At 44.7% G+C, this 18,139-nt stretch overlaps 1 protein-coding gene across 2 annotated transcripts in view; it reads right to left on the reverse strand.

Annotated features, from left to right (window-relative positions):
• The window catches only part of CHL1 (cell adhesion molecule L1 like), a 146,762-nt gene extending 128,932 nt beyond the window's left edge, over nt 1-17,830 (reverse strand). Inside the window, exon 1 of one of the 2 annotated variants that reach the window (XM_071550207.1) lies at nt 17,738-17,830. The gene's annotated coding sequence lies outside the window, so the exon portion shown is untranslated. The remainder of the gene's footprint in view (nt 1-17,737) is intronic. The other variant, XM_071550210.1, reaches the window with a different exon arrangement.
• Nucleotides 17,831-18,139: the final 309 nt, after the last annotated feature.

Below are 18,139 nucleotides of genomic sequence, written 5' to 3' on the forward strand. Positions count from 1 at the left end.
ATGATTTAATGAGATCCCTGGAGAGTCTCCATGGACTTGGACTGTCCCCTCAAAAAGACCATTTTTACCCCATTTAACTGCCAGTGTGTTGCATCTCTGATACACATATGAACAGAAAGGAAAAAAAAAAAAAAAGAAAAGCCCTACATAAAAAGGACTATTAACACAATTACCAGGACCAATAGGAATTGTGCTTTTCAGGATCAAAAAAAGACATTATGTCATTTTCAATATATAAGAGCCATCAGAAACAACATCTGTACCCTAAAACCCACTGCACTTAAAGCCACTTACAGCCAGAACAGCAGCAGCATAAGAAAGCTTTTACACACAAAGGAGTGTAAAAAACAGAATAATAAAAATAATAAAAGCACAGACTGCTTGCCAGAACAATCTGCAACCTGGCTTTTAATAATATCTTATTTTCTTTAAGCAAAGACCTAGTGCAGAGCTTGCCAAATACAAAAAGTGCCTCAGTTTAACGTTTGATTTTTTCAAATAAAGTAGAGAAAACCACCTTCAGCCCCAAGCCCAAAATGGCTGTATTTCCAACTGCTCACTTGCTGTAAAAGAACAGCTGGGGAACAGCAAGGCAGAATATTTTCATCAGGAGCTCAGGAGAAGGGTTAAGAGCTGTTCTGTTTGCTGTTTCTCTGTAAAAACATGTACAACCACATTGGTGTCTCCAGTGTCAGCAACGGGTATTCTGAGGTCTGGAAAAGCTTTTTCAGGGAAGTCTGTGGGTTTTTCTCCCCATCTGACCCATTTAACAGAAGAGTTCCTGCTAAGTGAGGCCTCAGAATAGAGGTGCAAACTCCTGAAAATTTCAAATGAAGTGCAAAGGAATAAATAAGCCAACAAAGGAATCCTTGTAAACCTTTCAGCCACGCTGCAAATTAAGATGAATTACTGTAAATGAAGATGAATTGCTGCCTTTCCTCTCCAACTTCATGGAAGCCCCAACTCTGCATCAGAACCACAGTGGGCTGGACAGCAGTGCTGGGACAGCCCAGGCTGTGCTACCAGTGCTGAGCTGTGATGGGTTTGTGTTCCAGCAGGGCAGGAGCTCAGAGATTCACTGGGTGAGGAGGCAACAGGAACACCCAGAGCTCAAGCATTAAGCAGTTAATGAATCAGTATATGCTGAATTATTCTCATGCTGCTGCCAGTTTACCTGGGCCACCTTGTGTGCCATCCTCTGCCATCATCCCACCTGGACCACGAGACACCCCAAAAGCAAAGCTGGAAGAAGCCAACCTGCAGCAGATTGCCTATGGAGAGCCACCACTGAGCTTCCCTCCACAGGGAAGAGGATTCCAGCCTGTATTAATCACCCCTAATTGATTTTACAGCACTAGGAAACTGAGAAAGAGTTCTTGGAGTCCAAATATTTACATGGGCAAACATTTGTTTATCTGTCAGCTGTGTAATCTCAGGGCCTCTGCAGAGCCCAGGACAGGCACTTAAGTAGCTTTCTCCAGTTTTCATTAGCTGACTCCATAGCCAGCCCTATAAATATTCCCAACATTTGCACCCAATGGACCAAGTATTTTGCTGAGCACACTAATTGGTTCACAACCCCTGCTAAGTATGAGCCATATCATCCCTGACTGCCATAGGCTACGATCATCATTAGCCAAGTGACAATCTCCCAGAGAATTTGGGCTCTTTAATCTCTGCTCTCCCTGAGGACATCAGACTTATTGGGGGTTAAAGCCAGCAGAGTTTGCTCTCACTCTGTTCCTGTGCTGCTTTCTCAGCACACGAGGAAGAACCTTGTGGACATGGCACAGAGGGAGCTCCCCAAAGGGACCATGAGATGTCACATCCAAGGCACGGGGACAGATCCTGCCTGCATCCACATTGCCACATTTCCACGATTTCCAAGAGAAGTGGGAATTAACAGAGCCCAGCTGAAGCTGCACCCTGATGGAAGAAGTCCTTGAGCACATCCCTCCTATTACTGACACCACATTAATGCCAAGATGTTGTGGTTGGGACAGTCCCAGGGGCTGCAGAACCATCCCCTGAGATCCAGCTGTGGTGGGGAGAGGAAAACTCAAGCAGGAGAAGCAGAGAGAGAAATGAAAAACAAAGGTCAAAAGCTGGAACAGAAGGTGAAAAAGAATAATGGTGAGAAGATGAAAGGTGAAGTCTGAGAAGGCATCACATCCTCAGGAAGGCAGAACCCACACAAGTACCAGCTCCAGACAACACAAACTTCAGCCTGTTATGGATGTGACATAAATCTGGAGATTTAGGCAAGAACCAGGGGGTTCTCTTTGTTTTGCTCCATCAGAAAGAAAAAGCTCTGCCTTAAACTCAGGAAATGCTTTCAAATGCTTTAGATCTGGAATGTTAAATTCTCTTCCTTCAAAGGGCATACAAGTCACAGACACTGATTTGCTGACATAGTTTACAAAATGCCACCAAACTGAAGAACATCCTCTCCTCATTGCACCTCTCCCATTTCAAAGGGAAGAGCAAACACCTTGGCACAGACAAAAAGCCCTTCCTGCTCCTCTGGCATCCTCTGGATGCTTTCAGACCAAATTCTTCCTCCTAAAAATACACCTCCTTGCTGCTGCTGAAGCTGCCCTGAGCATTTCAAACACAGCAGGGAAAGGAGGTGTTAAACAACCAGTCACCATCTGAAGAGAGAAAGACAAAAACAGCTTTTGCCTGTTGGCTTCTATGAGTTTTACTGAGCAAAAGGGTTATTAAAGGATGAAGTCAAAGCAGTTCACTGCTGGACACTGCCTGTCGTGTGTCCAAATTCATCCCAAGGCAATAAACTCTGGGGTTTGGTAGCAGAGCTGCACCCCAGCACTGCCCTCCCATCACAGCAACCAGCAGCAGGAAGACTTTTATTTTCCTTTGAGTCATGCTGAGAAATCTCTGCAATTTGTAGCTTTGGAAAACCTCCACATTCACATTTAATTTGAAATTATATCCTCCCTGTCAAAACATGCCTGGGGGCAAGTCACTTATGAAAAAAAAAAAAAGAAGAAGAAGAAAATATAAATCCGAATTTTCCTGTCTGCTCTGAGTCATAACATCTGCCACAATGAGTGTCAGCAGGCAAAGACAGGATGATGTTCTTCCTCAGAGGAGCACCCAAACAAAACAATACCCCAAAACAGAAGCATTCTGAATCACCTCTGAGGCAAGACCTAATTGCTAAATATCAGGAATAAATAAATATTATTATCTGAGCTTTCCAACACTTCTCATGTGCCCACACAGGGGAAAAAACAAATTACAGACATATCTATTTAAAAAATAGAAGGTATAAGTGCACTTATATGTGTTCAATCATGCAAACATTCACACCATGGGTGTGCAGGACTGAGTTTCAAAGTTCATGTTGCTGGAAGAAATGTGAAAATGTGATCTGCTCCATCTTGAGCTGCTTCATTTCTGTTTGTTTGTTTCCCTTTCAGGCACGTCAGATGTTGCTGGTGCTGTGATTATTTCCAGGGAAGATAAATGGAATATCAGAGTCAAAAGCCCAAGGCAAAAGCTATTGCCTGTTGCACTAAATGGTTTTGAAACAAAACTAAATATATGATGTATATATATATTTATCTCCCAAATGATCTTATTTTCTATGAAGTGCCATGATGGTTAAACAATTCTATGCAAGCCCATAAATATATAATGGGATGAAGTTCAATAAGGCCAAGTGCAGGTCCTGCCCTTTGGCCACCCCAACCCCCTGCAGCGCTCCAGGCTGGGCACAGAGTGGCTGGAGAGCAGCCAGGCAGAGGGACCTGGGGGGACTGAGGGACAGGAAGCTCAACAGGAGCCACCAGTGTGCCCAGGTGGCCAAGAAGGCCAAGGGGATCCTGGCCTGGATCCAAACTAGCGTGGCCAGCAGGCCCAGGGCAGTGACCCTTCCCCTGGACTCTGCCTTGGGGAGGCCACACCTTGAGTGTTGTGTTCAGTTCTGGGCCCCTCAGTTCAGAAAGGACATTGAGGGGCTGGAGCGGGGCCAGAGAAGAGCAACGAGGCTGGAGAAGGGACTGGAGCACAAGTGCTGTGGGGAGAGGCTGAGGGAGCTGGGGGTGTTCAGCCTGGAGAAGAGGAGGCTCAGAGGTGACCTCAGCACTGTCTGGAACTGCCTGAAGGGAAGTTCTGGCCAGATGGGGGTTGGTCTCTTCTCCCAGGCACTCAGCAATAGGACAAGGGGGCACGATGGGCTCAAGCTCTGCCAGGGGAAATTGAAGTTGGAGAGCAGAAAAAAATTCTTTGCAGAGAGAGTGCTCAGGCATTGGAATGGGCTGCCCAGAGAGGGGGTGGATTCACCATCCCTGGAGGTTTTTAAACGCAGATTGGCCGTGGCACTGAGTGCCATGATCTGGTAAAGGGACTGGAGTTGGACCAAGGGTTGGACTTGATGATCTTGGAGGTCTTTTCCAACCCAATCCATTCTATGATTTTATGAATATATACATATATCTATAGTAATATATATATAGTATAATATATTTTTTAATCCCCTTATTTACTGCATCCTCAGAGATCAGCAGGACACCCAATTCAAAGGGAACTGTTGAACCCCTTGCAGGAGACAGAGACAGAATAATCTGTCCAGGGAGACATTCATTTCCCATCCCTATATTTAGAAGCGACCTAAGATCTAAAAGATGAGACTTCCTCAAGGGTCAGAAAAGATTTGTTTCATTTGATGTAACTGAAGTTAAATTCACAAATAGCCCCTGGCCTTCAGGAGGCTGCAGGAGATGAGGGTTTTCATTGCATTGTTTTCTTTCTACAAAAGAATAAGAAAAATCACTTCATTAGGAAACATCTGCTCAGCAGCCCAAGCTGCTCAAGAGGTAACTGAGATGGGAGGGTCTGTAGAGAATGCCTTAGAAAGGACTAAAAATAATTATTATGGCTAATTATTAATAATTCAGATATGTTGCTGATATATTCTGACCTTTGACAACAAGCATTCCAAAATTAAAGAAAAAGGAAGGGCTAAATAAGACAAAAATAAGAAAAATATTAATGGTCCCTTTAAGAAAGGAATGAAAAGAATGATCAGCATTTCATGTACAGCCAAAGTGTTTCAAGGAATGGACGTGACAGACTTAAGTATTTATGAAAACAGGTGAATAAGGTCAAACAGTCACTTCAATGATCACAGTGGAATTAAGAGGCACCAAGTTTAAAGTGGGAAAGAAAATCACCATAATTAACTTGGTGAACTGTCTGACACTGGATTGTTACTGATACAAAGGGCAAAATGATTAGGAGAATGATTAGATGTTTAAAGTGCTAATAATAATATTTTCCCAAGCCAGGACAAGAATTTATAAGGGTTATTGATCTCCTGTTTCAGGATGAAAGCCAAGCAGTAGGGGCTTGGGAAGACGGGGAAAAAAAATTAAAAACTCTTTCAGGGACATTTTGCTCTTTAATTGTGATAGTGAGAGTTCAGGGGAGGAGGGAGGAATGTTTGGGCCTGGGTTTTTTAGTGGTTTGCAAGTTTATTTCCCAGGGTGTCGAGTCATTTAGTATTAGTTACTAACAGGGAGAGGATTCCAAGCTAATTGGCTCTTTAATCGGATTGAATAGGGTAATTCCTACCTCTCTGTGCTCCTAATGGATGTCACAGTGTCAGGAGTTAAATGCTGAAGTGCTGCTCTGATTTGAGAGCAGCTTCCAGGGAATCCTTAGGCAAAGACAGTTATTCAGGTGTCCACTGGGAAGGGAAATGATCACCAAGGTCGATATTCCAACAGTATTTCGGAATAATCACTGCCCAGTTGGTCCATTCTTACAAGTAGGGCAGACACTCTTGAATGATATTTTTTTCCCCCAGTGAATCAGTTTATTACCATTTATCATTTTTCTTAATTCCAAGGAGAATGTGACCATAATCAGCCCAGGTTCTACACTGAAAGCTGCTCCTGCTGCTGGCAATGCAAAGTGTTCGTGGCCACACGAGGCAGAAACACTCAACCCATGCAAAGCTGCAGGTAATTGGATGTTCTAATTGATCACAAAGAGTTTATGTTTCTGTTAAATAGTCCAAAGGAAACATTTTGCCTTTTTTCCCATGAAAAGATCCTGAAGTAATGACTCTCTTCAAATCCAAAAACAATAGAGGCAATGCTGCTAAACACAGGTAATAGCTTTGGGATGGAGTTGTAAAAAAAGAACATATGTGAGTTATTTCTCTGCCCATAACCATTACAGAAATACTCTCTGCTCAGGATGTTAGACAGTGCTTCTGAAATTCTCCTGGAAAAGTGATTTCCAGTCCTGGCTGAAGCATTTCCCTGATAGCAAAATTATTTACAGCCTTTGAGGCATCCATTTCACTTCCACTAGAACTCAAAATCCACAGGAAAAGAACAGGAATAAAGTGGCCTTGGACAGAGATCTTGGCTGAACCACTGCACTTCCCACAGAAGAACCACAATATTATGTTTAAATTAATGATTATCTCATTATCAGGCATTTTAAGCACTTGTTTCTTCCTTGAAAAAAGAAGCCACAGTCACTGATCTGGTGAAACTATTTCGAGGACAAACACACACAGAACTTGTCAAAAAACAACTGACATCACAAAGATTTCCCTGCTGGGTTTCCCAAAAATATGGTTTAGTGGTATAAAAGTGGAGCTCATGATTTCTTTTACAACTTGTAGGTGTAACTCTGATGCCAACAAGGTGGAGGACCATCATGTCACAGCCCAGGGACACACGACTGTCTCCTCCCACAGCAGAGGAACAAGGAGCCAACGGTGCCAAAAGCCCAAACCACAAATAGGAGGTTTCTTCATCATCATTAACAAAGCACAGAATCCAGAATTGCTGTTTTGACTGGGAAACAGATGACTCCAGCTCTGCCAACACTCAAGGTGTTCCCAGTGCCAAAACTCACTTTGCTGACACATATGCTCCAATACTCAGAAACAGAAGCTCTGTCTCCAGTTGAAACCCCTTTCTATGTCCTTTTCGTGCTTCTGTTTCTCTTCTTTGTGCTTCCCATGTAGGTTTCTCCTTTTTTCTTATCTTCTTCCTTAGATCTCCCTTTCAATGTTCACAATTTTTAAGGCCTTTGTATCTTCCTGTACATCACAGGCAGTTGTCCTTTTCCCCATCACCTGCTCATCATCTCCAGTACCCTGGGTTTGATTGTATCACACGAGGTATCCACTCTCAGTCTGAACACATCACAGTTCAGTCCAGTGGTTAATCACAGATTAAAGAAAAAAAGTGGTTTTAATGTCTAATTTTAAATTGTCTGGCTCCAGCTACCAGCTATTGGATCTGATTTTTCTTTTCTCTTGTTGATTAAAAAGCTGGATATGTTTTCCCCATGAAAATACTTGCCCCTGTAATCAAGTCCCCTCTCAATCCTCTTTTTGATGAGCTAAGCAGATTGAGTTCTCGAAATCTCTCACTGCAGGGACTTTTCTCCACTCTTCAAATCAATATTGTGGTTATTTTCTTGACTCTTCAGTTTTGCAGACCCTTTTTTTTCAGCTGGTGACACCAAAACTGGTCATGGTTTTCCAGCATTCTCATGGACTTGGATAAAAATCCTGTTGTAAAAGGATTTTGTTTGTCCTTCAGGCTGCTGGGAAATCATTTTCCTTTCTTTTTCTGCTCTGACCCCTCCATACCCCTTCACCCTCATCTCAAGGCCACCTCTTGCAGTGCATTGCTTAAAACACAGACTTTAGGGAGGAAAGAGGAAGAGGCATCTTGCCAGCCAATCTGCTCCACATAAATTATTGTTTCCACTCTGCCCATATTGCCTCACCCCCAATTTGGCAGCAGCCATTTCATTTTTGTGTTCAGATGTTCAACAGCTTCAGGTCTAGTGCTTGTCCTTGTGACACCCCATCAGACACCTTGCAACGAATGAACCTGCTCAGCTCTGTCAGTGAAGTCTTAATCCATTAAACAAAGGCCAGGTTGGACAGGGCTTGGAGCACTCTGGGCTAGTGGGAGGTCTCCCTGTCCACAGCAGGGTGGGAATGAGATGATCTTGAAGGTCCCTTCCAACCCAAACCATTCCATGATGCTATGAAACAAGATTGTACTAATCCTACACACCAGCTTTGTCAGGTTTGTTTGTGTTTGACTGGAATTTCATGGGACACCAAATCTAGCAGTACAAACTCTGCCACAAAGCTCAGTTAGCCATTTATCCAACCTGTAACTCCATGAGGAACCAGCTCCCTCATCAGAGAGGCCCTAATTGTCTCTCTAGCCTTTAACTCTGTATTAATTCATTCCTCTATCAACTTTTCCATTATTTTTCTGGGATTGGTGCCAAGCTCTCCAGACAATCATCCACTACCTCCTTGTGCTTTCCCTCTTTGCACAAGGGCTCCTTCAGCATTCCCAGAAAACACCAAGATACACAGGACAGTAGAGCCAAAAACCCTTTGCCATCCTTTTGTGTTGCATCACCCTCTCTTTTCCATAGATAAGAACCAAGACTTTTTCCAACAGACACCTCACCCCTTTGATCAGTCTCACCTCTCTCTCACCACCACTGCTGCCCACCCATCCCAGTTTTCCTGTCCCACATGGAGATGCCACATGCAGTGCCTGAGAACAACACAGACCAAACTGGTCATCAGCAGAGCCTGCTCCTGAAGGCTGTTCAAGAGCCTTCATGTTCTGCTTTAGCTGTAAAGTTTGATTTTTAGGAGACTCAGCTTAGACCTATCTATGTATTTCATAGGGAACTGTAATGATAGGACAAGGGGGGTGGGTTCAAACTGAAAGAGGGGAAATTTAGGTGAGATATTGGGTAGAAATTCTTCCTTGTGAGAGTGGGCAGGCCCTGGCACAGGTTGCCCAGAGAAGCTGTGGCTGCCCCAGCCCTGGGAGTGTCCAAGGCCAGGTTGGATGGGGCTTGGAGCACCCTGGGCTGGTGGGAGGTGTCCCTGAACAGGGGAAGCTGTGGAAGGAGATGGCCTTTAACATCCCTTCCAACCCAACCCATCCACGACTCTCTCTGCCATCACCCCAGCGAGCAGTTCTTTCCCAGGGGTGCCCATTTCCTCCTCCCACGGCATCCTTTCCATTCCCCGCTCCAGAAGCACATTTAGCATCCCAGATTAATCAAATTCTCAATCCCAGCCCCAGTCTGGGTGATCCTAAGTGGCCTGGACACCGTGTCCTCTCCGAGGTGTGCAGCAAAGGCCGGATCAGAGCACACCCTGAACGCGCTCGGGCACTCGGAGCAGCAGCTGTCTCACATCATTTACCTGTAGCCAAGTTACAGTTCAATTACTGAAGTAATATCTCATTCAGGCAGAACAAAGAAAGAAAAAAATATGCAAATGAGCACATTTAAATTCACTTAATTTAAAGGCCTAAAATTTTTAAGGGCACGTTGCCTCTCTGGGGACATTTGGGTTCAGGGATTATAGAACACATAAAGCTATAAACAGTTAAATGGATTGTCATTGCCTGAGCCTCCAAACATTGCATACATTATTTTTTTCAGTGAATGCATTATATAATTAACACTGCAAATCCATAACATTCCTGACCATATCCTATCCTATGGTAGGATAAAATACTTGGTCTAACCACCACCCATTCCAGGGAGCTTTGTGCACAAACAAGCTTAGCATACATTTTGGAGGATCACAGTGGAATAGGTTTGTATGAAGAATGCTGCTTATCTGCTGAATACAAAGATTATTCCAATTTTTTTCATGATACACATGATAAGATTGTGAATAACCCTTCAGGTTTGTTGCCTGTTGAGGTTTGGCTTGGTTTTTTTAATAAACACTGAGGCACATTTCTTATGCAGCGAAGATGAAATTCTCCTCTTGCTATGCAGCTGGAATTCTGTGAGCTTTCCCTGCACAGTGCTGGCTGACAGGGGGAATGGCTGACAGGGAAAATCTGCTGCACTGGCAGGATAATTAGGGACGATGCTCCAAAAGGCAGGATCCTGCACACGTGGAAGTGAATGGGAGAAACTTCCTTTCCTTCAGGGGCTGCATAAGCAAACAAGCTGCTTTACAGGAAAGGTGGAGAGAGACTGTTTATAAGGGCATGTAGTGACAAGACAAGGGGGAATGGATTCAAACAGACTAGGTTTAGATTAGATATTAGGAAGAAATTCTTTACTGTGAGGGAGGGACACAACTGCCCAGAGAAGCTGTGGCAGCCCCAGCCCTGGAAGTGTTCAAAGCCAGGTTTGATAGAGCTTGGAGCACACTGGACTGATTGAAGGTGTCCCTGCCCATGGCAAAGGGTGGAACTGGATCATCTTTAAGGTCTTTTCCAACCCAAACCCCCCTGTGATTCTAGGATTACTTTTGGTGCCACCACACATGCTGCACTTCACCTTTAATGAAGCTTTGTTCTATAACACACCTCAAACAGCTCCCCATTTTCAGCAATTCCCTGGGTTCTAATTTGAAGCTGAAAAGGCAAGTTTAAGCTTTCCCATCAGGTAGGCACCATCTGGACAGGTATTAGCTGAAAATCAGGGTGGGCAAATCCCAGGTGGAGTGCTGCACACACACACACACACACACACACACAGAGACACAGCAGGGGATGCTGCAATTCCACACCCTAAGCAGAGATAATCCAAATCCCAGATTTCAGTGAAAGCCAAAGTCAAACCTCACGCAGTCAATAACAGAAAGGTGCATTTGTCATGCAGGTGGTAAAACCTGAGCAATTACTGCGGATTTCGGTGGAACCCTGTAAATTTAATGAAGCAGGTATGGCTTAGCTTTGTGCAGCTGGGCCAGCCCTTTAATCACTGTTACTCTATTGCTTACACACGGCAGTTGTCATTTGTGTGGCTCACAACACTGGAATATTCATTGCTGTTTCCTGCCTGTTTGGTTCCAGTCAAAACAGGAGACAAGAATATGCCACTTGAGAGGACACATCGTGACAAAGCTCCCAACAGAACTGCTGGTGGAGATGATTCTCCAGAAGCCCAGATGGCTGAAGTCAGTGTAACTCAATCACCCTCAGCTGAACCACAGTCATTTATATCAGTCAGGGACCAGAGCCACTACGCCTACTTCTCAAACTGGTCAGGTTGTAAATTAGATTTTCATCACTCCTGGGACAAAAAGCTGCCTCTGATGAGGTCAGTGGGAGTTTGACCATCCATTTCGGTGGCGCCATGACTTCACCAGTGGTTTGTGTGTCCAAGATTGAGCCTGAAAGTCACCACAGTTTATCAGGCTTTCCTAAAAGTGTATTAAATAAAAGCTTCCATTGGTACTCGCAGATAGCTCAGTTCTGTGGTATTTTCTTCTGCTCAAATGTAACAAAGGGAACGTTTATCTCAAAGGAATTTGGATGCTGATGTCCAAAATCAGTACCATTCTGAGCGATGCCTCTGCAGAATTCATATGAAATGAAAACTAAATATACTTTATTCAGCTGAAAACTGAACAACCAGGACATTCCCTGACAGGATATTCCCTGACATAGCAGGTCAAAACAGAAATCCTCTAAAACCTATTCCCTCAAGGAAGTTTTACTAGAACAAAGTCATTGGTGGAATATTATGAAATAATAACCCCTGAAAAATGAAGCACAGGACCCTTATCCAGCAAAATACTTGAGCAATAACACAAATTTTTAGGTAATTAATTGACTGAAATCAGCAAAGAGATTGGGGTTTGGAGTATTTTGCCTATGAAGAGGCAAACCCTACAGAATGAGGCAAACAGGAATGGGTGCAAGAATCCACACAGACCTGGATGAACCAACACACACCACCCCAGTACCACAGAGGGAAGGATTTTAGGGATGAGACAGCCACAAGGGAGATGCTTCCAAATCTTCAGACAATCTTTTATTATTAACTCTCTAATTTCAGTAAAGGGCAAAAATAATGGTGTGTTTTGTAAACATGTCTAGTAAAAAAAAAAAAAAGCAGCCATTTAGTTAATCACTACTGTTAGCTGAGAGCATTGTTGTGATGTTTTCTAACAGAAAACAATCTGCCCTGGAATAATAATTTTACTTTCCCCATAAGCAGAGCAATCTTTCATCAAGACTAATTTTATTTCCAGCACTGGGGATGCAGCCCTGGCACCAGCCATTTTTTACTGAGACATTGCTGCAGGTTTCTGTGGGTTTAATGCTGCACCACACGTGACAGAACTGAGCGCTGCCTTTCTCAAATGTTCTCTAAAGCTGTGGGAATACAGCCCTTCAAGGCAGCCCTCTCTCCTTTCAAGTGCCATCCAAGCACAGCAGGCAGCATTCAAAGCCACCTCTTCTGTGTCAGCCAGCAGGAAAGGCTGACAGGGAATTGCCTGTGTCACACTCGAAAAGTCACCAAAGGAGACACACTGAAAGGTGGAGGGGCCCAATCCTGCTTGCTTTTGCTTTGCCCTACTCCTCTTAGAGCAAATTGCTGCCTAACCAATTAATTTTGGCCTGAATAACGACTGCCAGCCTTGCAGAGTCATCCCTAGGGCCTCCCAAAATATGGAGACACTTGGAATGAGATTTGTAAAAGCATTAAAGTCATCTGACTGATCTGCATTGAGAGGTCGTAGGGCTCCGGATCAATGAAGTGCTTGGATTTCTTTGGAACTGGAGCTTTGTGCTTTCACAACTTGGCTTGGTTGGAGTTAAACTTTCTATTCAAGAGGGCACTGAGACTCCCCAGCCAACAGAACCCCCCGACATGGGTTCCTTTAAAGCTACAGCCTTGCCCAGCTCTCAAAACCAGAAATGCACAGCCCAGGTGCTGCCTTTGATGCTCCCACGAGCAGGAGGAGGAAGCGAGTCCAGCAGGAACATCACCAGGCAGGTGACACCAACACAGGTGGGGTCCAGGCTGAGGACCAAGAGATTCACAGAGCAATGCAAAGGCCCCTTGGTGCTGCACTGAGGATAAATACCATGGCAGGTACACAAGGGTCACCTCCTTGAGTGCAAATACAGGGAGAACGAAACAGAGACACCACAAGAAGCTCAGTTTGGGATGTTTGGAGGTCACCTATGAGGAACCTGGCAAGGGGCTGTCCCTGAGGCAGCTCAGCCTGGCTGACACACCAGCTCTCACAGCCAGACTGGGAACCATCTGTTCAAAATCTCCTCGAAAGCTGCACTCTCAGAAACAACCCAGGCTGGACCATTGGCTCCTTCTCCCCCAGCTGCTCAGAACTGCATCCAGACATTATTTCTTCCATGCCAGAGAACAGAAGCAAAGACATGGATGAATGCAAGTAGGCTTATCCCTGTCCTTCCCAATCTCCCACAGACCTTCCCTGTGATTTCAGTCCATCTTGTTGCTGATAAACAAGAGAGAATAAACAAACAATCGGAGAGGAACACCTGAAATTGTCAATTTTCCTTATAAATGGAGAAAAGAGACATCTAGCAAGGGTCAAAAGAAAATGTGAAGATGAAAAGCCCTAATGAAGAAAGCAGCATCATTCTTGTCTTTATACAGAACTGGATTTTCACCTGGAGATCACATTTAAGACAACAAACACTAGTTCAGCTGTAACAAGAAACACCACTTTTAATGATAAACTGCTCTCCATCTGCTTTTCTTTTTTTTTTTTTTTTGAGTTTTATACATTCAGGTGTAATGAAGGAAGAAGGAAACATCTGCCAGGGAATGCTGAAATCCCAGAAAATAACACATCCCCATGGCCATCATTCCATGTGCTTCATATGGGGTGTCTGGACACGCTGGGAGGAGAAACTCAAGACACCAAATATTACCCTGCACCTTCCTCTGTTTATAGTGCAGAGGCAATCACTGCACTGGCAAGTGCTAATCAGCATTTGGGTATGCAAATGAACTCAGAGAAATCAATGCATAACATGGACACAAGGAGAGTAGCTGTGAAAAGAAAGAAACAAACCCAAATACAACAACCTTGAGTTTCAGGCGCTGACTTTGTTACATAGAAACAACACTGAAAACAAAACAAAAAAAAACCCCCACACAACAAAGCCAAACAAGCCCAAATATACCTTAATCTTTACCTAAATCTGTCTGAGCCTAGAAAGGCAATTAATTACAAGTACACAGATTAGGAACTACCATAATCTTAGCCCAGCAACACTGACAACAAGTTGAGATTTGGTTCAGTGCAGCCTTTGAAGTTCCTACGGGCACTGCTACCACGTCACCTTCTAGTCCAATACACAGTAAATCCAGCAACACTCAACTCTTTAAAGAAGAGAAATACCTGGATTCCTTTTTCTCATCAACAGGGAAGAAATCTTGCAGAATGCCAACTGCAATCTAAGTAAAATAAATGCCATGACACCCTGTAGCTCTCCCTGCCCTAAGAGCTTTTCCCTGGTTCCAATTTCAGAAGGAAGGGGACACGTCTCTATTAGCAAGTAGCAGAGCTCAAAAGGGTGTAGATAAGTAGAGTGAAAGGGTGCTGGGAACTCCAGATCCACCCACACACATTGCAGAGGATCCTTTTCAGCTCCACTCAGAGGCCACGGATGAAAAGCCCATTAGCAGCTGAAATGCACAAAGTAAACTCCTGAAAGAGAGATTCTGGCTTAGGTTCAGCCAAGATTAATGCAGTTTGTACAGTCTCCCTGCAAACAAACACACAGTAAGTGGGATGCAATGACTGCAAGGTTCCCTCTCAAGGTTCTCTCCAGAACACATGGACACAAGGGCAACAATAAAGAGTTCACAGGCAGAGTGTAATTCAGCCTTTATGAACTGTCTGCAGGATGCCACATCCTGGTTAAAATCAATGCTGGCACTTTGGCTACATAACCATGATGACACTTCTCTTCCTTCTGCTCTTTGAGTACTAAATCTCCTATTGCCTTACACAAAATAGTTCTGCCAAGGAATCAGTGTCTTCTGTGAGCCCAACCTGGCAGAGCTCTCCAGCCAGACCATCCTGATGTAATTCAGACAACCATCAAACAGCATATTCCATGTTGCATTCCATAATGGAGCACACTCCAGACTTTGCAGGATCTGGAGGAACTGCTCCAAAAGCACTTGGGAGATGACTCTTTGTTGGGATTTACTTGTCCCACTAATGATTTTGGGGTTTGCACAGAAGTCTAACTGAGCAAGAGCAATAGAAACTTAACATAAAGCACTGAGCACATCTCCAGCAGAACACGGTTAACGAGATTCCTTCTCTGTTCTCATGCCCACACTGCTTCCCAGACTCTGTCCTGGACATCACTGGATGTTCATTACACATGATTTAAGGGTGCTGTAAGGTGGGCTTTGTGCTGGCCAAGAACCCAGATCTTTAACAAAACCGAATTTCTACTTTACTGGACAAATATACCAAAAGAAATTGTGGCATCTTGGTGGGTTGCTAAGCAACCAAGAGCTCCAGTGTCACTTGTTTGTGATCAATTCAAGTCATTCATCAGGCTCTGAAGCACCAGTTCAGGAATTCCAACAAAATCTGTGTCTTGGGAAAGCCACGGGGACTTCCTGACACACAGTAACACTTTCTTTCCTTTAAGATAAACTTTGTAGACGTTCTTTTGATCTGTGCGATATGTTAATTCATTATTCTTAACAAACTGCTAATGGGAAAAGCTATAATTAACTAACTACAGCATTGTAACTCGTGCAAGATAAACTCAACTAATTAGTAGAGTTTAAAGTAGTCCCTGTCCTCTCCCACTGGGAAAGGAGCAGATCCTTTCTTATCACAGAAGCAACTGTCCACAATATCACTTTATGTAATGAATAGATACCTTTTTGTTTCATTTCCCCCTCCAAACAGAAGTGATAAAGTACGTGTTTATTGGCAAATAAGGTGGCTGCAATCCAAGCCACTTGAGGTCCATGCCCACGTTGTGAATAATGTAATCTTTCATTTAAAGAAGGCTTATCTGTTGGGTTTCTTGGGGTGGAGAAGTAAACCGTTCTATTTCCATTCATTAAGTTTAATTACCGAAGTAACACACACTAAACGCCCATAATAATCACACTCACTCACACTGAGTTAAATGCAATCAGTGTGTATTCCTGAGGTACAGGCTCTTTATTTCAGCCTCATATTCAGAACTCATTTCATTCCTATTTTGATAAAAATCAACAATAAACAGAAGGAGTTTAGAAACAAACTCCTTTAGAAGATGTGTGTTACATATGGCAAATCTTCGACTTCTTGGTTGCTGACAAGTGTTTTTTACTAAAGATATTTGATGATAATTTCACGTACTTTGGGCAACATTTCTGAAGAAGCTCCATTACCTTCTGCAAATCTTGGCATCTTATGTTTTGTATCTTATTTTAATGTCACATGATTTGGTCTTGTAGTTCCTCTGCAAGCCAAACTCCACTAATAGCAGATGCTCAGCCTAAGTGAGGACCAAAGAAAGTGGCTAAAAAAAAACTTTCTAATTTTTTAACTACCTTGAGGGGGGAGAACTTTTGTTTCCTTTGATTTTTTTTTTTTGAAAGACAAAGAAAATATCTTATTTTTAAGCAACAGAGAAGTGTTAACCAGCAGCAGTTGTGCACTCTAATACTTCTTCCTCCCAGGAAAAGCCAAGCAGAGGCTCACGGGAAGCAGTGGGGAAAGGATGACATGCCCAGCTCCAACAAGGCAACATGTGTTCACAAATGACCAAAAATTACGTATTCATTTAGATTACAGCTCTTCCCCCCCCTGCTCCTTTCCTCAGAGCTGTATTTAAAGTCACAATATTTATTATTTATTACTTATGGAATGGTATTTGGGGGAGCCACAGGGCACATATTTAACTCGGTCACACCATAGAAACCTTTGCCAACAAAACAAAAATGCCACCTGTCAACTCTCTGGTGAAATTTTGCAAAATATATTTCAAGGAAAACTATTCCCAGGTAGTGCTGAGGATGCATTTACTTACTTTCTATCTGTTATGGCTGAATACCTGTACTTTATCCAACACACCATACCTGTACATTGCCCAACGCCACCATATCTTAGCCCTTTTCTGCCCCAAAATAAGAAGCAAAGTATCCCTGGTCATAGAAGTGATAAATGAAAAGTCTGTGTACATTTACTGTGTCTTACTATTCGAAAATAGAACCTTCTTGCATCATGAAAATCCAACCAAGCTGAGACCACCAAATATTCTGACCATGCAACACAAATCAGTGACACCACACCGAGGTTGAAAGATTCCCACAGCTCTCCTGCAGCGCAAAACGAGCACATCGCATTCCCGAGGGAAAAAAATGGGGACTTTTACAATTATTTAGTCATAGCAGGAAAAAAATGGCACACAGAATCCTCTTCAAAATCATTAAGGGAGAAGAAACAAGTGTTTGTCACAGAGGCAGGACATCCCGGCTGGCAAACTTGAACACAGCAAAGGCGACACGAGACTGACCCGCCGTGCCCCAGCCGAGCTCCCCGTGCCCCTCGGACCCTCCATCACCTCCCCGGACCCCGCAGGGCTCCGCACCCGCCGCAAACTTTCCCCGGGCAGCAGCTCCTCCGCCCGCGGGACCCGCCCGAGAATCCCTGCGGGAAGGAGCGGGGGAAGGACCGGAACCCGCCCGAGCATCCCTGCGGGAAGGAGCAGGGCAAGGACCGGGACCCCCCCGGGCACCTGCTCGGGCTGAGCCCGCTCCGCTTCCTCATTGCTCCGCAGGGCGCGCACCGGGTGCGGCGCCGGGAGGGGGAAACGCAGTTTTAAAATAAAGCCAATAATAATTAGAAGGTTTCGGTGCCCAGGCAGGACAAGAGGAGCTGGCAGCCCCCGACCCCCCCGCCCCGGTGCCCCCGCTGTACCTTGAGCCCAGCGCGGACGGAGGGTCGCAGCACCGGCGGCTCCGCAGCCCCGTCCCGGCAGCTCCGAAATAATCGCTCCACCCCTAAAAAAAAAAAAAGTAGGAGGAGGGGGCGTGGGGGAGAAAAAACCCAACGCAAGCACCAACCACCCCAAACCCAGCCCCGCTCCACACCCACGAGGAGGGAGAGGGTCCCTCCGTGACTGGCATCGCTATCTCCTCCGGCGGAGCTTGCAGGGAGCCATGGCAACGAGCCCCGCACTCCCCAAAGCGCTGCCGCCTCTCCGGGGGTCGAGCCTCCCCAGCCCCGGTCCCGGCCCCGGCCCCGGTTCTGGCCCCGCTCCACTCCCACCTGCCCGCTCCAAGCGTCCGCACCGGCGGAGCCTCCGCCCGCCGCTCCTGC

Source organism: Pithys albifrons, chromosome 3 (genome assembly GCF_047495875.1).
Source record: "Pithys albifrons albifrons isolate INPA30051 chromosome 3, PitAlb_v1, whole genome shotgun sequence".
Taxonomy (NCBI): Eukaryota; Metazoa; Chordata; class Aves; order Passeriformes; family Thamnophilidae; genus Pithys; species Pithys albifrons.